Source organism: Oncorhynchus masou, unplaced genomic scaffold (genome assembly GCF_036934945.1).
Source record: "Oncorhynchus masou masou isolate Uvic2021 unplaced genomic scaffold, UVic_Omas_1.1 unplaced_scaffold_1912, whole genome shotgun sequence".
Classification (NCBI taxonomy): Eukaryota; Metazoa; Chordata; class Actinopteri; order Salmoniformes; family Salmonidae; genus Oncorhynchus; species Oncorhynchus masou.
This window is the reverse complement of record NW_027008410.1, coordinates 65122-87173: the sequence shown is the minus strand read 5'-3', so window position 1 is coordinate 87173 and position 22052 is coordinate 65122. Positions and strand designations below refer to the sequence as shown.

The following is a 22052-nucleotide window of genomic DNA, read 5'->3' as shown; positions in this document are numbered from 1 at the left end:
TGGCCATCACTAACATTGAGTGGCAGCTGCCAACATACTGACTCAACTCTAGCCACTTTAATAATGGAAAAATGTATGTAATAAATTTATCACTAGCCACTTTAAACAATGCCACTTTATATAATGTCTACATACCCTACATTACTCGCCTCATATGTATATACTGTACTCTATACCATCTACTGCATCTTGCCTATGCTGTTCGGCCATCACTCATTCATGTATTTTTATGTACATATTCTTATTCAGTCCTTTACACTTGTGTGTAAAAGGTAGTTGTTGTGAAATTGTTAGGTTAGATTACTTGTTAGATATTACTGTATGGTCGGAACTAGAAGCACAAGCTACACTCACATTAACATCTGCTAACCATGTGTATGTGACAAATAACATTTGATTTGATTTGACAAGGCCCTCGCCTCCTCCCTGAACATCACCTCTCCTCTCCTTTTCCGGTTCAAGCACTGCATAGTCAACCACTGGGAACTGGGACAATCAGACACATCACATCACAGCACCACTCATCATCACCATGGGACCCCTGCACCGAGAAATCCTTCCCTTCCTCATCATCGAGGCACCAGTACACAAAGTCATCCTCGGCCTCTCGTGGCTCCAACCATCTCGTGACCCCACCGTCTGTGGTTGCCCTCCAGGCCAACATCCCGGAGGTAACCAGGATCTCCGGGAGGTTATCTCCAAGACCTGTGCTACCTCTCTCCCTATTCGTAGCCCCTGGGACTGTGCCATTGACCTGCTAGCAGACTCTGTGCACTGTCTACCCACTGTCGGTGGTTGAAACCAAGGCTATTGGAGGAGTACATGCAGGAGGCTCTCTACAGGGTTTCATCCACCCATCCACTTCCTGCGACGGCAGGCTTCTTCTTCATGGCCAAGAAAAGAGGGAGGTCTATGTCTGTGCATCGACTACAGAGGTCTCAATTCCATCACCTCCAAGTACCTCTACCCTCTCCTGTTGGTGCCGGCTGCCATCAAACAGCTCCACGGGGCCCTGTTATTTACTAATCTGGACCTGCGGCGTGCCTACAATCTGATCCACATCTGGGAGGGGGATGAATGGAAAATGGTCTTCAGCACAATGTCTGGGCACTATGAGTACTTGGTGATGGTTTATGGATTAGCCAATGCTCCGTCGGTGTTCTAGGCATTCGTGAAAAGGTGTTCGGGGACATGCTTGGGCATCAGGTGGTCGTGTATATTGACGACATCCTGATCTACTCGGCCAACTTGGAAGATCACACCGCCCACGTCCAGGTAGTCCTGGGACACATCTTGTAGAACAACCTGTACATCAAAGCGGAGAAGTACCAGTTCCATCAAGCTGCTGTCTCCTTTGGATACCGGATCAGCCCACAAGGAGTGGATATGGATGAAAGGAAGGTTGGGCAAAAAGGTCAGGGCCAGTCCCAACCAACATAAAGGGACAACGTTTTTTGGGGTTTCCCAACTTCTACTGCCGCTTGATTAATAACTTCAGCTCCATCGCCTCTCCTCTCACCTCTATCCTTTAGGGTGACCCACTCAAGTTGGTGTGGAGTCCTGCAGCCGATGAGGCCTTCAACTGACTGAAGGGGCGTTTCACCTCGGCCCCGTTGCTGAAACACCGAGACCCTATGCTGCCCTTTGTGGTGGAGGTGTTCTGAGTGCACATATCATTCCGCCCACCCGAATCGTTGTCCTCGTGCATTGGGATGTAGACGTGGACATCTGCCAGGCTCTGGAGAGGGAACCCGCGCCTGCTAGCTGCCCTCCGGAGCACAGCTACATTCCCAAAGAGGTAAGGGATTGGCTGTTGACCTAGGCGTACACATCCCTTGCCGCTGGACACCCAGGTATCACCCGCACCATTCAATCCATCTCCGCTAAGTACTGGTTGCCAACCTTGGCGCACGACATCGTCCGCTACTTCAACACCTGCTCCGTATGTGCCCAAACCAGATCTCCCCGGCAGGGAAACCCTTTCCGTGCCTCAGCAGCCTTGGTCTCATCTGTCCATTGATTTAATCACTGATCTCCCCTCTTCCGGGGAGATCGGCACAGCCAGAAGAGGACTGGCCAACCCTCAGAGCCTGGTTCCTCTCTAGGTTCCTTCCTAGCTTCTGGCCTTTCTAGGGAGTTTTTCCTAGCCACCGTGCTTCTACTTCTGCATTGCTTGCTGTTTGGGGTTTTAGGCTGGGTTTCTGTACAGCACTTTTTGACATTGGCTGATGTAAAAAGGGCTTTATAAATAGTTGGAGGTGTTAGACGTGTGGGAGAGAACACCGAGTCTGTTCAGAAAGCTCAAAGGCTCAACGCACCGTTCCCCTCATACCCTAGCCTGCTTCCAGATATGTTTGTGCTGTATTTATTACCAAATCCTATGGTCATTGACAGCACAAACAGATCTGAGACCAGCCTACTCTTACCCTGCTGATGTAACTAATTTTGTGACGACAGTGATGGACACAAGGTGAGAATTATGAAGAATTGGTGAGAATTATGTCATCCTGGAGGCTGGTAGTCTGTGGAAACAAGTTCCCCTTTCAACCACACACACACACACACACACACACACACACACACACACACACACACACACACACACACACACACACACACACACACACACACACACACACACACACTTCCAGTAAACAAAGCCCGCCTGACCCTGCTTTTGGCTGGTGGGATTGGGAGGTGAATAGCTCTAATGATCAAAGCTGGCCTCCACTCAGCATATATGAGGGGAAAAAGTGACGATACTGTCACCCTGCAACCTTTTTTCCCTAGAAATTAAGACCAGTGACAAGTTGACATGCTGACAGAGGTGAACCAATCCTGAAATCAAACTTGAGTTTGATGTAGCATACGTGTAATTAACACACTGTGCCAGGAATACGAATGCAAAGAACATGACACCTTAAAATATAGTACTTCTTGCCAGAATTGGATAAAACTACAACGTTGAAATACAACCGCACTACAGAGTGCATGCACATATTGTCCCCCACCCGCCCCCAGAACATTTCATCCAAAAAGCTTGGTTTACAAAGATCCCTGTGTCTTTGCAAGAATGCTGTGCCAAGCACCCCTATATATTCTCATTCCGTCAAGGTGTCAGGTTCAAAATGCTTCATCGCAGGGGACTACTGAGGAAGCCCCCCACTACCACTTCAAATATGTAAACATCCAGGATGAGAAACTACTGTTTTGAGAAGGGCAACAGCTCTTCCTTTGAAATGACGAAAGAGAGTAAACAAGGGAACTAAGCTTCTGAAAGAATATGCCGCAGACCAAATCAAATGCTAAAGACTAAAGCCCATAAGTAAGCACATGCAGTGGTGTTGTGACTACTTTTTTGGTGTCCATGTCTAAGGTGGATGAGATGTGGGATGGCTCTAGTCAGTGTCTGCTGGTTGTCTCCTCTTTGGCGCTTCAATAATGAGTTTCTATTGAACCTTACAGTCAATGTATTGATTGAACAGTAGAATACTCAGGCTCTGTTCCAATACTTTAGAAATATGTCCTTCCTTCCTTGGGGAGAAATTACAAATCACTGATCTGACCAGGTTGGATTGGTGAAAGCAATAGGGTGGAAACCTTGCCTTCACATGATATTTTCAGTTACAAATCAGTGATTACAGTTCCTAAGGGTTTCCTAGTCCACTTCTAACACAAATGGGGCACAGACCTCTCCAGGCTTTTGAGCTGTGCAGGACGGAAATGAAGACGAAGACGAGCTAATTTGTCAAAAATAAACTTGCATGTAACAATGTCACAATTGAGTAAGGGATATTGTTACCTAAAGCAATCTTACTGGAAGCAGCCACTCATTTTAAGTTTGTCTCCACAGATCAAATGCTGAGGTCAATTCAAAGTGTTTATTTATGCCCTCATTTCCTGGAAAAGGAATCCCTAGGCTGTGTTCAGTAGGCACGTAGTGGGGAAAACTTTCGGAAACAGAGTGAAATGGAGAGGTACTATCTGAACTTACCCAATAAGAAATACTTGTTTTCGTTTTCTATTGCAAAACGCATAGGGCTGTGTCCTAATGCACACAGCCCTGCTTTCTTCAGCAGTGCAACATAATAATAGCATGGCTAATTCCCTCCCTATGCCTTCCTTCCTCTTGGCCCTAACCCTTCAATGTTTGCCTATCTGGAAGGTGGAAGCATTTTGATGACGCTATACCACTACACTGCTCAAACCTTTCCAGATCTGTAAACATTAACGAATTAAGGCTGGAGTTAAATCCCGCCCTGTGAACTTTTATTAATGGTTTAAGTGCCACGGTCTTATTAGCATTAGTTACCAGACTCGCAGGCAGAATGTGGCAAATGTTTACCAGTTGTAAGAACGAGACACTGCAATAACCTTTCTTGGTAACAGTGTATGTTTTGACTGTGATGACAAACTGGAAAAGTATCAATGCAAATGACTAAAGCCATTTTCTTTGGAGATGTTGCATCGTTTTGATCTTGTATCTGACACTGTATAATACTGTACAGTACATACCACTAATCTGTCTGCCTTAAGTTTGTGAATCACTCCAACTTAAGGACAGTCCCTCTGATGAAAGAAACAATGATTAAATGAGAAAAAAATATGTTTCAGGAATGTGTTGTTGGCGACCATCTCCTTCCTTCCCTGAGCTCGGCTTGGCTGTCGCCCCATGTTGATTCAATGGTTTATGTAACAGCAATTGTTTCCCTCTACTGCCAGGATTTGGCATGTTGCAACTTGACTAAAATCTTGCACCGTTTGCCAACAGGAGATTGGAGGACGCACCCACACGCATGTACACACACACACACACACACACACACACACACACACACACACACACACACACACACACACGCATGTACACACATACACACACACCCACACACACATGCATGCACACGCATGTACACACACACACACCCACACCCACATGCATGCACACGCATGTACACACACACACACACACACACCACACACACACACACACACACCCACATGCATGCACACGCATGTACACACACACCCACACCCACATGCATGCACACGCATGTACACACACACACACACACACCACACACCACATGCATGCACACGCATGTACACACACACACACACACCCACACCCACATGCATGCACACGCATGTACACACACACACACACACACACACACACACACACACACCCACACCCACACCCACACCCACACCCACACCCACACACCCACGCATGCACACGCACACAGAGACAAATGAGGACATTCTTTAATGACGGCTGCAAATCCATCATCCAAAGAAAGAGAGCAAAGGGGTAAATGGAAGTTAAGTGGTTCCCCACTTTACAGATCAAACACAATGCATCTTCATAACCTGCAGACAGCACATAAACTGTTCATATACGGTGTTATTGGCTTAACAAAATAGGACTACATGTAGTGTAAGATCTTCGGTGCCAGTAAGGAATTTCACTAGAACTGTTTTCATACAAAGTGCTCTAAACTTGAAAAGGGACTGCAATCAATTTGAATGAATTCAAATTGGAATGAATCCTGAATTGACTGAATGACAATATGTGATGGCTATCTTTGCCTCAATATCTGTTCATAAACTAGCATCGGTAGTACTCCAGAGGGAAATCTGCCTGCTGGGATTGCTCATTCAAATTGGGGCTCCTGCAATGCTGAGTACTGTAGCCTTAGTACTGAGTTTGTATAACTGCACTGCACTACAGTCCACTTATAAGAATCAACCTCTGGTCAAAAACTGTTTGGCAGATCCATTCCTATATACTTCAAATGACATTCGTCAGGGAGTGATGGAACCTTTGTATGTAGGATTAAAATGATGCTGGACACTTCCATAACGAATCAGGGTATTTGTATTTTACTATAGCGTGCCCTAATCCTAATAAACACGCCCAAGTGAAGTTGCGTGGGCTTACTCTTACCACGGCAGTAGTTGAGCTCGTCCACCACAAACCCCGCGGCACACTGCATGGTGCCCTGGCTTTGGAAGGGGCTCTGGATGACCCGTCGGACAGGCAGAGCAGGGGCGGGTGCCAGAGGACGCTGTTCCTCCACCAGAGGGGTCACGGTGGGCTCTTCGTCACCATTACTGACGATGATCTGGGCATTCTGGGGCAGGCAGAAGTAGCCTCCGAAATGGTTGATGCACCTCATGCCGCCCTTGCAGGCGTCGGGCACCGTGGTACACTCGTTGATGTCTGAAAAAGGGAGGACTGCATTCAGAGACAGACCTGGGTTCATATAGTAAGCCACGGCTTATTTTCTTTCAACTACTTAAGCTGTGCTTGATTGAGCTTGCCTGGCGCAATGACACCAGTGGAATAGCCCCAAAAGTGCTAATCCCACCCACCTGTCACTCCAGGTTGGAAAAAAACAAATAGTATTTGAACACAGGTCTGGTCGGAGTGTAACACCACCAAGTCAGCATGAGTGTACCAGGAAAACCCCCACCTCCACCATCAAAATGCTTGGTATACACATACTGTATGGTATGTGTACAGTACGGTGTCTGCTAGAACTGATCGTATCTGTTCTATAGTGCTATTCAATTAATCTACTAATCAATCTATTCATTAAGTCAGAAACGTACAAGGACATTTGACAAAGTGTTGATAAGCAGCTCTTACCTTTGCATTCTTGTCGTTCCATGTCAAATGTATAGCCATCTGTGCACTGCGAATAGAAATAAGGGAGGATAAGTATCTGGTCCTCAATTGATTGGTTTGTTGATTGATTGAGGGATTGATTGATTAATCGATTGATTAATTGATCTACAAAATACGTATCACATATCTCTGAAGCTTTACAGTCTACATCGCATTAAATATGTAGTCTTATGCGCCTTTGTTATGCCACTTTGAGCCTATATATGAGGAAATCAGGCAGACAGCAATTAAGGAGTCAGCCTGAAGAACACCTGTGTCTCCCTAATTCACCCCAAAACAATGTGTTTAGTCTGTCACCATCCAGGGTGGAATGTCTGCTCTCCTCGCTTGCTCTCTTCTGAGTCATGGGACTTGCCACTGTGTGTGCACGGGCATGTGTTGTCTCCAGTCTCCATGAGTCCAGACTCATGTTATTACCGCCATAATTCATCAGCTCCAACAACAACAACTTCAACTACAGTCATTTGTCGAGAAGGAGACATCCTCCACTGGAGACATGCCAATGCTATCCCACCCCATCAGTGTCCATTCCAAGCCCTCTGTTAATTTTCATTAACGTTCACTTGGTACATGAGTCAGGGTTGGGGTCAACTCACATTTCAATCCAGGAAGTGAATTAACATTTTACTTCATGAAATGCAATTTGTCCATTTGTTTACAATGACGATTTTCATTTCCTGAATTAAAAAATGTAATTGACCCCATCCTTGACTTGAATGAAATACCACTTTGAAAAACGTATATTGTCCTTCAGTACTGGCTCTTGCTTGTGCTGCCAATTACAAAAATAAGTTTGTGGCTAATTTGCTGCAAATTAAGTATTGTGCGACATAATTTTGCAAATGTTGGCCACTGGTGGTGAATCTGCAGCAAACCTTAGGCAACAATAATATTTATTGCCACTAGTGGCAAACAGTTCGCCAGAGTTTTTTTCTGACAAACAATTCTCTCAAGATTCTATTTTAATCTGTGGCAAACTTGTGGCAACAATATTTATTAGTGGCAAACCAGAAGTAGTTCCAAGACCAGTAAGCATTGATGACCAGTCGGTGGGAGAAGACAAATCTATTGGAAATCCAAACCAAGTGATCTACCTACCGAAGTTGTACAGTGAGTGTCTAATTTATTAATTAAACATCCTAATAAACTTAAATCATGTTAGCTAATTGATGCCTGTTTAGCAGTTTTATGGGATAGAGTGAAACACATTGCAAACTGTCAGTGCCACAGACTGGCTAGTCCTCAGCTAGTGGCTAGCGCCTAGCTAGATAGCTATCATATTTTTGCACAATGAATGTGGTAGCTAGCAAGCTAACTAATGATTTGCCTAAACACATTTTTAGGTAAAAACTTGCTGTCTTGTAATAACAAATGTCAATATGCTAGCGTCACTGTTCAGTACCATGTTAGCTAGCACAACAGCTAAGTTAAAGTAGCAACAAGCAATATGAGCTGACTTGACCAGCTCAATATGAACTGACTTGATCAGAGCAAAACTTTACTTTTGAAGATGGATCCCCTGCCCATACCCGTCCTGTCGGAAGAGGATGCATCAACACCCTGGAAATATGTTTGTGGTGTCACATATGCTCCCTGTCCGGCCTCTAGGTCACCAGGCTGCTCGTTATGGCGCAAACCTGTCACCAACGTTATGTGGATTATGACACTCACCTGGACTCTATCACCTCCTTGATTACCTCCCCTATATATGTCACTCCCTTTGATTCCTTTCCCAGGCGTCATTGTTCCTGTTTCAGTTTCTGTAACTGTGCTTTGTATTATGTTTCATTTATTGATTAACTCACTCACTCCCTGAACTTGCTTCTCGACTCTCAGCGCACATCGTTACAGAATAACGCCTCACCAAAGTGAAGCATCAGGGATTGCTACATTTTTTTGGAGGTGATGTCGGGTCCGGGTGTCAGAACCGGAGCGGCGCTACCTGGGAGGCCTTAGCCGGTTTGTCAGATTCCCATGCCTCGAGCGGGCTATTGTGCCTCAGCGGGCTCGAGCGTGCTCCCGTGCCTCAGCGGGCTCGACGGGCTCCGTGCCTCAGCGGGCTCGACGGGCTCCCGTGCCTCAGCGGGCTCGACGGGCTCCCGTGCCTCGACCGAGGCAACCGAGGAGGTCTCAGCCGGTGCGTCAGGCGACCAGTCCTCTCCTATTCCCCGGGATCATCCCTGTACTTGGCGTCCTGCGGCTGAAGCTGAACGTGCCGGGGAGGGAATACTGTCACGTATGCTCTCTCTCCGGGCCTCTAGGTTGCCAAGCTCCCGCGCCTCAGCTGGATCGACAGGTTCCAGCACCTTCGCAGTGGTGACTGGTTCGCTCCTGATCCCCGGGATCATCATCTTGGTCAAAGTCCTGCGGCTTGAGCCGTGCGTCGGAGTACTGTCACATGTGCTCCCTCTCCGCACACCTGTCACCATCGTTACGCTCTTTATGACACTCACCTGGACTCAATCACCTCCTTGATTACCTGCCCTATATATGTCACACCCTTTGGTTCCTTCCCCAGGTGTCATTGTTCCTGTTTCAGTATCATGTCTGTGCGTTGTTCATGTTTCTTGTTTTGTATTATGTTTTGTTTATTGATTAAATTACTCACTCCCTGAACTTGTTTCCCAACTCTCAGCGCACATAATTACATGTGGTGCATTCACTCATAACACTTTTCTGTGATAAAGGAGTGTAATGTAATCTTCAAGCTTGATAAGGTAAGCAAATTCATACATGTAGTATTCTCATAAATGTAGCCTGCTATACATTTCATCTTTGCAAAAATCTGCTCTTTAATTAAACTGCTAGCTCATCTTGATCATGTGTTGTTCCTTCTCTTTCTAGAAGCAAACAGTTACCAAGCAGAAACACAGATTGATTAGTTTGAATCAGTTGTGTTGTCGCTTGGCTGGAGAAATATCTCATATACTGTGGCTCTCTAGGAACAGTTGGCCACACATTTAGATTTAATAGTCCTGAGTCCCAGTTTATGCTAGTCCCAGTTTATGCTAGTCCCAGTTTATGCTAGTCCCAGTTTATGCTAGTCCCAGTTTATGCTAGTCCCAGTTTATGCTAGTCCCAGTTTTTTTGTATAGCATTTGCACAACTTTAATAGCTGACCCCAGTAATTGTTTTCAGTATCTTAATGTTTGTGTTTTCTGATTGTGTCAGTGCATGCAGTCATTAAGCATTGTACAAAGAACAAAGTTCACTCAAAGGTAATAGTTCTGAACTGGGTTTGATTTTTTTTTCTTTTAACTTCCATTGGTTGAAAGCAAATTTCTTATCAGTTATCACTTAGTTCATGAACATTTGTTAGTTAAACATCCTAAGGTTAAAATCCCCATAGTGTTCACATTTCTCTCATGTAGGAAATATTCAGTCTTTGCTCATTTTTTCCTTAGCATGCTGATAATCATTTCAAGTTGTATTTGATTTATTTTTGTATCTGTTATTAATACATTTAATATATGTAGTTTAGTATATTTAGTACATTAAGTATGTTTAAATGAACTTACTGCTCACAGAGAAGCTAAACTAAAAGTTGTGTGATTTGTTTTATGTAGATAAGACATTTAATCAGTGTTGAGGAAGCTACTCTGAAAATATAGTTTTCCAAGCTACCAATTACTTCACACCGGAAGAAGTTAAACTACCTTTAACAAACATAGATTACTTAACTATATCTGAGAATTAGACATTCATCCATGTTGTTCAAATGTCAAATTTCGAAGTTGTTGCAAACATCACATTTTGACGTTTTTAAGGTTAAGTTTAGGCATTAACTCTGAATGTTTAAGGAAAAAGGTAAAGTTTGGGTGAGGCTTAAAACAAAAATCTCAAAAACAACTTTCTATCATTGGATTTGAACTTGCAACCTTTCGGTATCAGAGGCAGATGCTTCCACCCACATCTGCCATCCCTGTCCACAATGCCCTTGCACAGCATTTCCCAAACTTGGTCCCCAGGTGCACATTTTGGCTTTTGCCCTAACACTACACAGCTGATTAAAATGATCAAAGCTTGTTCATTAGATCCTTTTTTGATTAGGCTGTGTAGTGCTAGGGCAACAACCAAAACGTGCACCCCTTGGAGTCCTGAGGACAAAGTTTGGGAACTTCTTGTCACACGTGGTGGGGGTGAGCAGGTCAGCTGTTCGTTCACCCACACACGCTCGCAATTACCAATAACCCATCCACAACCGCCCGACTATAAGTGATAAAGTGAAAATCTGGAGGCCCAGAACCGACCCTAACCCGTAATATAGAAATGCTTTTGCTGTGGGCCAGAGACGGTAGAAAGATTTTTTTGACAGGAGGTGCATGCTTTTTGCATGATTAAGATATGTTTCTGCTTATAATTTCCAACATTTTTTGAAGGCTATTTGTTAGTCAACATATCTATAGATACATACAGATTCTCTTCTGTCATTATATGTGACTAAATAAACACTTGTTTGCCAGAAGAATGCCATATATCTGTTGATTCAATGCTTCAATCTAGTTGACATTGGTTCTCTGTCATCTATGCTTCTCTAATGGAGCAAACATGTTAAGGGACCAGTGAAAAATGCAATAACCCCCCAAATAAAATTGAAAATATTTTCTGTGTAAAATGTCCAAATTTCATCAGTTTGACCGGTTGCAAGGAAAGGAAAGAGAGAGCTGTGAAAACGACCCAACATATTTCTGATAAGATTTCAGTTCGGCTTGGATGCATATTTTATGTGGTTGAAATACTATTAGCTTTAAGGATGCTGATAAAGATAGCATCTCTACAGACAGTATCTTTTTTTCACATTTAATTTATTTTTAATTTATTTATAGTTGTTTTTTTGTATTTTTTGTAACACCCCATTTTGTCCCAAATTTCGTGGTATCCAATTGGTAGAAGTTACAGTCTTGTCTCATCGCTGCAACACCCGTACGGACTCAGGAGAGGTGAAGGTCGAGAAACATGCGTCTCCAAAACACAACCCAAACAAGCTGCACTGCTTCTTGACACAATGTCCTTCCAACCCAGAAGCAAGCCGTACCAATATGTCGGAGGAAACACCTTACACCTGGCGACCTGGTCAGCGTGCACTGCGTCCGGCCCGCCACAGGAGTCGCTAGTGTGCGATGAGACAAGGATATCCCTGCCAACCAAAACCTCCCCTAACCCGGACGACACTGGGTCAATTGTGCGCCGCCCCAGGGGCCTCCGGTCGCAGCCGGCTCCAGTGGCACAGCCTTAGACCCCTGCGCCACTCGTGAGGCCCCTTACCTTAATTTAACTAGGCCAGTCAGTTAAGAACAAATTCTTATTTACAATGGCGGCCTACACCGGCCAAACCCGGTGTAGGCCGGGCCAATTGTGAGCCGGCCCTATGGGACTCCCAATCACGGCTGGTTGTGATACAGCCTGAATCTAACTGCACATTAACATTCTCTCAAGATGCTGAAATAAATAAATAATATTTCTCCACTCCGGTTCCTGAGTCAAAATTTTGCCTACAGTTGGTGTATCATTTTACTGGAAGAAATGCTTCATTCTGCAGGAATTATTAATATTAAGATTATAGACCTACAGTCAGATTTAATTTATTCCATCTGAACAGTAGGCTACATTAGGCTATTATTTTCTCTTTATTCAACCTGCCCCCCACCCGCCCTTCATCCACACCATATTGCATGACCCTAAACCTGCCTTCCCCGCAGTATAACTGTGGGGACTGCGGGTTTTGAGTCAGCCTACGCATCACTGGCACGTGGTGCCCGAGTTCAGAACGGCTGTCAGTCAAAACCCATACAGAGCTGTGAAGTGGAGACCCTGAGATCTGACGTCATGTATAGCATGTTCAAATCAAATCAAATTTTATTGTTAGATGTTATTGCGAGTGTAGTAACATGCTTATGCTTCTAGATCCAACAGTACAGCAGTATCTAACAGGTAATATCTAGCAATTCCACAACAACCCTAATATCTAACAAATTCCACAACAAAACCTAATAACACAATCTCGTAAAGGAATGGGATAAGAATATATAAGTATAAAATATATGGATGAGCAGTGACAGAACGGGAAGATGCAATGGATAGTAAAGAATAGATAGTAAAGAATACAGTATACATTATTGCTCATATGAGATGAGCAATGCGAGATATGTAAACATTCATAAAGTGGCATTATTAAAGTGACTAGTGTTCCATTTATTAAAGTGGCCAATGATATCAAGTCTGTAAGTAGGCAACCGCCTCTGTGCTAGTGGTGGCTGTTTAACAATCTGATGGCTTGAGATTGAAAAACAGCTTCTATCTCTCTGTCCCATAATTGCGACTCCACTTTGTCTCTATATTGACAGTTTGCTTGTTTGATTGCCTTACGGAGGGAATAACTATTCGGCCCTATTTCCAGTCGCCATGATTAAATGCGGTGGTACGTGCTCTCAGTTTTGCACGAATGGCGCCATCAATTCACAGTTTCTGGTTAGGGAAGGTTTTAACAGTCACAGTGGGTAAAACATCTCCTATACACTTCCTTATAAACTCACTCACCGAGTCAGCATATACAGTGGGGCAAAAAAGAATTTAGTCAGCCACCAAATGTGCAAGTTCTCCCACTTAAAAAGATGAGAGAGGCCTGTAATTTTCATCATAGGTACACTTCAACTATGACAGACAAAATGAGAAAAAAAATCCAGAAAATCACATTGTAGGATTTTTAATGAATTTAATGAATGGTGGAAAATAATTATTTGGTCAATAACAAAAGTTTATCTCAATACTTTGTTATATACCCTTTGTTGGCAATGACAGAGGTCAAATGTTTTCTGTAAGTCTTCACAAGGTTTTCACACACTGTTGCTGGTATTTTGGCCCATTCCTCCATGCAGATCTCCTCTAGAGCAGTGATGTTTTGGGGCTGTTGCTGGGCAACACACACTTTCAATTCCCTCCAAAGATTTTCTATGGGGTTGAGATCTGGAGACTGTCTAGGCCACTCCAGGACCTTGAAATGCTTCTTACGAAGCCACTCCTTTGTTGCCCGGGTGGTGTGTTTGGGATCATTGTCATGCTGAAAGACCCAGCCATGTTTCATCTTCAATGCCCTTGCTGATGGAAGGAGGTTTTCACTCAAAATCTCACAATACATGGCCCCATTCATTCTTTCCTTTACATGGATCAGTCTTCCTGGTCCCTTTGCAGAAAAACAGCCCCAAAGCATGATGTTTCCACCCCCATGCTTCACAGTAGGTATGGTGTTCTTTGGATGCAACTCAGCATTCTTTGTCCTCCAAACACGACGAGTTTATTTTTAACCAAAAAGTTCTATTTTGGTTTCATCTGACCATATGACATTCTCCCAATCTTCTTCTGGATTATCCAAATGCTCTCTAGCAAACTTCAGACGGGCCTGGACATGTACTGGCTTAAGCAGGGGGACACGTCTGGCACTGCAGGATTTGAGTCCCTGGCGGCGTAGTGTGTTACTGATGGTAGGCTTCGTTACTATTCACTAGGTCACCCCGTGTGGTTCTGGGATTTTTGCTCACCGTTCTTGTGATCATTTTGACCCCACGGGGTGAGATCTTGCGTGGAGCCCCAGATCGAGGGAGATTATCAGTGGTCTTGTATGTCTTCCATTTCCTAATAGTTGCTCCCACAGTTGATTTCTTCAAACCAAGCTGCTTACCTATTGCAGATTCAGTCTTCCCAGCCTGGTGCAGGTCTACAATTTTGTTTCTGGTGTCCTTTGACAGCTCTTTGGTCCTGGCCATAGTGGAGTTTGGAGTGTGACTGTTTGAGGTTGTGGACAGGTGTCTTTTATACTGATAACAAGTTCAAACAGGTGCCATTAATACAGGTAACGAGTGGAGGACAGAGGAGCCTCTTAAAGAAGAAGTTACAGGTCTGTGAGAGCCAGAAATCTTGCTTGTTTGTAGGTGACCAAATACTTATTTTCCACCATAATTTGCAAATAAATTCATTAAAAATCCTACAATGTGATTTTCTGGATTTATTTTCTCATTTTGTCTGTCATAGTTGAAGTGTACCTATTATGAAAATTACAGGCCTCTCTCATCTTTTTAAGTGGGAGAACTTGCACAAATGGTGGCTGACTAAATACTTTTCCCCCCCACTGTACGTCAATGTTATTATCTGAGGCTACCCGGGAACATATCCCAGTCCACGTGATAAAAGCAATCTTGAACCTTGGAATTCGATTGGGCAGACCAGGGTTGGATAGACCTAAGCACGGGCACTTCCTGTTTTAGTTTCTGCCTATAGGAGGGGAGCAACAAGATGGAGTCATGGTCAGTTTTGCCAAAAAGAGGGCGGGGGAGGGCCTTGTATGCATCGCAGAAGATAGAGTAGCAATTTTCGTATGTGTTACTCACTAGTGTACAGCAATCAATATGCTGATCGAATTTAGGTAGCATTTTTCTCAAATTAGCTTTGTTAAAATCCACAGCTACAATAAATGCAGCCTCAGGATATATGGTTTCCAGTTTGCATAAAGTCCAGTGAACTTCCTTGATGGCCGTCTTGGTATCTGCTTGCGGGGGATATACACGGCTGTGACAGATAACCAAGGATAGTTCTCTTGGGAGATAATACGGTCGGCATTTGATTGTGAGGAATTCTAGGTCAGGTGAATAAAAGGACTTGAGTTCCTGTATGTTGTTACAATTACACCATAAGTCATTAATCATGAAACATACATCCCGGCCCTTTTTCTTACCAGAGAGATGTTCATTCCTGTCAGCGTGATGTACTGAAAATCCCGTTGGCTGTATGGACTCCGACGGCATGTCCCCAGCTAGCCATGTTTCCGTGAAACAGAGTATGTTACAATCCTAGATATCTCTTTGGAAAGCAACTCTTACCCTGATTTCGTCAACTTTGTTAACTAGGGACTGGTGTGTGCACATCCGAAGCCTCACTAGAAGAACGCTCTGGCGCCCTCTCCTCTGGCAGCGTTGTTTTGGGTCAGCCTCTGGAATCAGTTCAAATGCCCTGGGAGGTGCAGACTGTCACGCCCTAACCATAGAGAGACCTTGTTTCTCTATGGTGTAGTAGGTCAGTGCCTGACTAGGGGGTATTCTAGTTTAATATTTCTATGTTGTGTTCTAGTTTATATTTTCTATGTTGGTGTTTTGTATGATATCCAATTAGAGGCAGCTGGTAATCCTTGTCTCTAATTGGGGATCATATTTAAGTAGCTATTTTTCCCACCTGTGTTTGTGGGATATTGTTTGTGTTAGTGTGTGTGGGCACTACGACTTCACGGTCGTTGTAAGTTTTGGTTCACTTTGTATTAAAAGATGTGGAACTCAATGCACGCTGCGCCTTGGTCCGCTCATTTTGGAGTTTGTGACACCGGCAAAGAATCCGCTTTGGGAAAATTTTATTCCTGGTCGTAGTGCTGGTAAGTTGATGTCTCTCTGATAACCAATAGTTCTTCCAATAGTTCTTCCCGGACTAGAAGCGAAGCTGCCATCTCTATTGGCGCCATCTGTGGCTGTTCAGTAACATTGAAAACGTTACTGTACAGCCACTGTGTTCAAATTTACACTCTTGTCAGTGTCCAAATCTGCCATTTCCAACCCGTATACCCGTATAAGTACGATTGTAAAGGGCTATCTAAAGTTACTTTGAAAAAGTAGTTCACTGCATTTAAACTACCTCATGAAAAAATTATCATGTAAATCTGAAATGGCATAGACCACAAATTGCAAGAACAGATCACGTTGGGGTCATATCTTAACAAAGTTTTTGTGTATAATAGACCATGTTTTAAGTGAGAATTGGGCAGGTTTCATGCCCAAAAAATAAAGTAAATGATTGCCTACTTCACCCATAATTTATAACATTTTTGCAAACAAAGTATTGTGTAGTTCCAGTAGTTAGCTGCACCACTACCTGGTAAAAAAGTTGTTAACTACCTAGATTTGAATTTATCTCAACTACTACCAAGCTACTGGAAAATGTAGTTAAATTACTAGTTGAAATATGCTGAACAAAAATATAAATGTAACATGTAAAGTGTTGGTTTCATGAGCTGAAATTAAAGATCCCAGAAATGTTCCATGTGCACAAATGTATTTCTCTCAAATTGTTCACAAATTTCTTTACATCCCTGTTAGTAAGCATTTCTCCTTTGCAAGATAATTAATCCACCTGACAGGCGTGGCATATCAAGAAGCTGATTAAGCATGATCATTACACTGGTGCACCTTGTGCTGAGGACAATAAAAGGCCACTAAAATGTGCAGTTTTTCCACACAACACAATGCCACAGATTTTGTTTTGTGGGAGCATGCAATTGGCATGCTGACTGCAGGTATGTCCACCAGAGCTATTGCCAGAAAATTGAATGTTAATTTCTCTACCATAAGCCGTTTTCCAATCGGCATCACAATCGCAGACCACGTGTAACCACACCAGCCCAGGAACTCCACATCTGACTTCTTAACCTGCGAGATCGTCTGAGACCAGCCACCTAGACAGCTGATGAAACTGTCGGTTTGCCCAACAGAATAATTTCTGCACAAACTGTCAGAATCCGTTTCAGGGAAGCTCATCTTCCTGCTCCTCGTCCTCACCAGGGTCTTGACCTGACTGCAGTTCGGTGTCATATCCAACTTCAGTGGGCAAATGCTCACCTTCGATGGCCACTGGCATGCTGGAGAAGTGTGCTCTTCACGGCTGAATCCCGGTATCAACTGATCCAGGCAGATGGCGTCATATGGGCGAGCAGTTTGCTGATGTCAACATTGTGAACAGAATTCCCCATGGTGGCAGTGGGGTTATGGTATGGGCAGGAATAAGCTATGTACAACAAACACAATTGCATTTTATCGATGGCAATTTGAATGCACAGAGATACTGTGATGAGATCCTGAGGCCCATTGTTGTGCGATTCATACGCTGCCATCACCTCATGTTTCAGAATGATATTGCAAGGATCTGTACACAATTCTTGAAAGTTGAAAATGGCCCAGTTCTTCCATGGCCTGCACACTCACCAGACATGTCACCCACCCATTGAGCATGTTTGTGATGCTCTCAAATCAAATCTATTGGTCACATACACATATTTAGCAGATGTTATTGAGGGTGTTTGTGCTTGTGTTCCTAGCTCCAACAGTGTATCTAACAATTCACAACAATACACAAATCTAAAAGTAAAAGAATGGAATGAAGAAATACATTAATATTAGGACAATCAATGTTGGAGTGGCTCTGGATCGATGTGTATGACAGCGTGTTCCAGTTCCCGCCAATATCCAGCAACTTTTCACAGCCAATTGAAGTAGAGTGGGAGAACATTCAACAGGCTACAATCAACACCCTGATCAACTCTATGCTAAGGAGATGTGTCGCACTACATGAGGCAAATGGTGGTCCCACCAGATGCTGACGGGTTTTCTGATCCACGCCCCTACCTTTTTTTTTAGGTGTGTATGACCAACATAATCATATCTGTAGTCCCAGTCATGTGAAATCCATAGATTAGGGCCTAATGAATTGATTTCAACTGACTGATTTCCTTATGAAATGTAGCTCAGTAAAATTGTTGAAATTGCTACATGTTGCGTTTTATAGTTTTGTTCAGTGTACATGTAGTTCACTACTCCCCAACACTGCATTAAATGTTGTTAATACAGAAAGTAACCAAAAATCTGAACTAATTGGTATTTTCATATGTTGCAGGAAACAATAATGTTCGCTACAAGCTTTCTAGAATTGTTTTCCAGAAGTTCCACAAGTCACTGCAAATTTGACGCCAGTTTGCCACAAAACTGAAAATTTGACCTTGGCACAAACGTGCGGAAAATTTAGCGAAGAGTTGCCACAACTGTTGTAAGGAGCTGCGTCTTTTAGTGCATTTTTGTTTTTGCAACATGCACTGCAGTGTATGCATGTGGAGGTTGTGAGAGTGGCACTTACTGTGTATGAGATGGGTTCCTCAGCCTCCTGCGAGACGGCCATGTGGACAACAACACTCAAGCACAAGTAAATCCGTAGCATCGTGACGTCCCTGCAACATTGAGAAAAAGATTGAGTGAGAAAATGTGTTTTTCAAGTGTCCTTGTGAACATGTTGAGTCTCAGAATGTTCCAGAAATATCTGTATACATTAGCAAAATGTTTGCAGAATACATATAATTTGGTCCAGTTTTCTTTGTTTCCCAAATGGTAGTCCACAACAACCTTCCTGTGACATTCCCATGGCCAGTACTCACTTTCTAACACATGCTGAGGAAGGCACTAAGTTGAGATCTGTGTCAGCATGGACATGATTCTCACAAACCAAATTCATAACTCTGTCCGTTTTATGTTATATTATCATGAAATTATAGAAGATATGATTATATGCTGATTATAACATTATATGGTGCATACATTATAATTGCCATTACTATTTGAAAATTGGCATTATGACCTGTATAGCAAAACTTCCTTAATGAAGAATTCAGCACATTCTATGACTATTTAACTATTTTCCTAAGCTGGATAGAGCAACATCCCCTTTGCACGATGTCCCTTCATTGAAAACAGGAAATGCTTGGAAAATCATGTTCAAATTCCAGCGCATGACCTGTGGCAAACTTACAGTAATACCACAATGCCTAATGCTCAAGGAGCTGATGCTGGCATATCGATATTGCGTCTCCAGTGTCTGAAAAAGTCGGTACTGTATGTATTAAGGTTGTCCCAAATAGTGGGTCAGCTGGGATGCAGACACTAGTAAATCACACAGCTATGACTCTGCCATTCTCCTCCATAATTACAACAGTGAACCTGACTACAAAATAATTGGCTGTGTGTGTGTGTGTGTGCATGCGTGCAGAGTGAAAACCAATTGTAAAGCGTCTTTATTGCACCATTAATTGGTGTATGTTGTTAAGAAAAATAATTACATCAGGATAGTAATTGTTAGGCAAGTACAAACATCTCAATTGGGAGCACAGCCTGGTCTCATAGACTAGATGTAACATAGTCAAAGTAAATCCAGGACACCCAATTTAGTATGATATGTTCCGTTTGGTATGGTTACATGAGACAGAATGTTACTTAAGGGAAAATCATAAGGAGGGAGGGTGGTTGGTTGGGTGTATAACAATGTGAACATCTAGCAGCCCAAAGGTTGCATGTTTGAATCTCAAAGACAACTTTAGCATTTTTGCTAATTACTTACTACTTTTTTAACTAGTTGGCAACAACTTATCATTAGAGCTAATCCTTCCCCTAACTTTGTGACATCCACAAATTAATACATACCATAAGATAACTAAATTGAGTGTCTCAAATGTACTTACTGAATGATACGAAATGCTCTGAGACCAGGTTGCATTCACTTTTTTATTGGCAAAGGTTCAAATCCCCCTCCAGCTACCTTCTGAATCACCCTATCAGTTTCATGTTTTCTCTGAAAGTACATCCCCATTCCGCGTTTAGCTCTTGTTAATAATGTAAGTACTTTAAAGTTTAATAAATCATTATCCTATTGGTGTCGTATCTAGCGTTATCAACATAACATATTTTAACACTAATCGCCCCACGTAGTAACGTTTGAGTTACAAGATAAACCACAGGCTAGATAGCCAACTATCTTCCCAGGGACTACAGATGAAAACTACCAAACTGGCTAAATCTGGCACATTAAATGTTAATTAATGTGCATTGTCCCTGTCAAATACATAAATTGGCCTAGAATAGAAACGGTCAAATCCGACATGGTGCGAATGTCTGATGCAGCGATTATAAACAAAACCAATTTCCGATTATAACAATGATGCAATATATACAAATATCATATATTGGATTTGTAATAAATTATTTAACGTCTCCTGAACAATGCGCATTCAATTAAACAGATAAAATGTAGATTAGTACTCCTAATTTGGAGTAGTGCAACATGTAACCTTAGGCTATGCAATGTACGGTTTCATTTGCATTCGATAGGATTGCAATTTACCTGTAAAATTACTTTTTAGTTGGGTGTGTATCAATATTGAATTGATTATTTTCCTCCGGAGGGTCCCGTCAGAAGTGATGGTGAGTCTGAAGAAGCAGCTTCTCCCTGAAATCAGTACACTTATGTACAAATTACCAGGGTATCACAGGGTAACAAAAGGATCGGGAGGTGGTGCTATCTTTACAGGTTACATCCGCGTCAAAGGTTTTTGTCTCTTTAACGTTGCAAAGTAATTTCTACTGTATCTAATAAAAAAGCATTGCGCCCCCTCTACCGGAGATGTGAAAATATTGAGGCAGGTAAATGTAATAGGACAACTTGGCACTGCCAGTCAGGGCCATAATGTTTTTGTTCCAATGTAATTGTTAAGCTCTGTTTGGAGGGATCAGAGAGTGTAGTGTAATCTATATGAAGTCTAAGACCAGACATACAGGAGCTCTATAAATCGTAACTTTAATCTTGACAGGCAACTACCATCTCAATTAGTTTAGATGACAGACAGGATTTTATAGTCACCGGTCAGGCATTACTAATCAATGATGAACATCCAATTTTCATCCTAACATTGACAACACAGGGATAATCTCAATTGGATACTCCTGATGTCTGTTCTCCTCCCTTCCTTCTCAAAACCCATTGGAGAAGGTCAGAGAGGACAATTGAGATTCTTCCGTTATCACACTTCCTCTGACAGCCTCTGCCTGTAAGATTTGCATTGATTTTAATTAATGAAGCAACCCTTGATTTATAGGCCTAAGACTAGTGTTAGGTTTGAAGGATAGACATGACCACAGATGTCATAGCAAACTGTACTCTTTTAATTATAACTTCAACTGAACAATACAGAACGTTGGGGGGCTTAACATATCCCCAGGGTCAGAGAAACCAACTAGAGATGGGACAATTATGGAATTTTGGGTCACAATTAATTGTCATGCAAATGAACACAGTTGTCAGTTTTGGTTAAAAAAAGAGCTTATGTATAAAATATATATATTTAATTTGTTACAAAATACCTAGTGATTGCAGCTTTTGTTGACTCCCCATCTCAAAAACCACTGTAAAGTACTTAAGTAAAAATATTTTAAAGTACTAAAGTAGTTTTGTGGTATCTGTACTTTACTTTTTAGATTTGACAACTTTCACTGTACATTCCTAAAGAAAATTATGTACTTTATACTGCGTACATTTTCCCTGACATCCAAAAGTACCCGATACATTTTGAATGTTTAGCAGACCTGGAAAATGGTCCATTTCACACACGTATCAAGACAACATCCCTGGCCATCCTTACTGACTCTGATCTGGCAGGTGCACTAAACACACGTGCTTCATATCTAAATGATCTCAAGAGTGTTGGAGTGTGGCCCTGGCTATCTGTAAATGTAAA

The 22052-nt window shown here is 42.6% G+C and overlaps 1 pseudogene; it reads right to left on the bottom strand.

Moving 5' to 3' along the window:
• The window catches only part of LOC135532571 (EGF-containing fibulin-like extracellular matrix protein 1), a 34144-nt pseudogene extending 13279 nt beyond the window's left edge, over positions 1 to 20865 (bottom strand).
• Positions 20866 to 22052: the final 1187 nt, after the last annotated feature.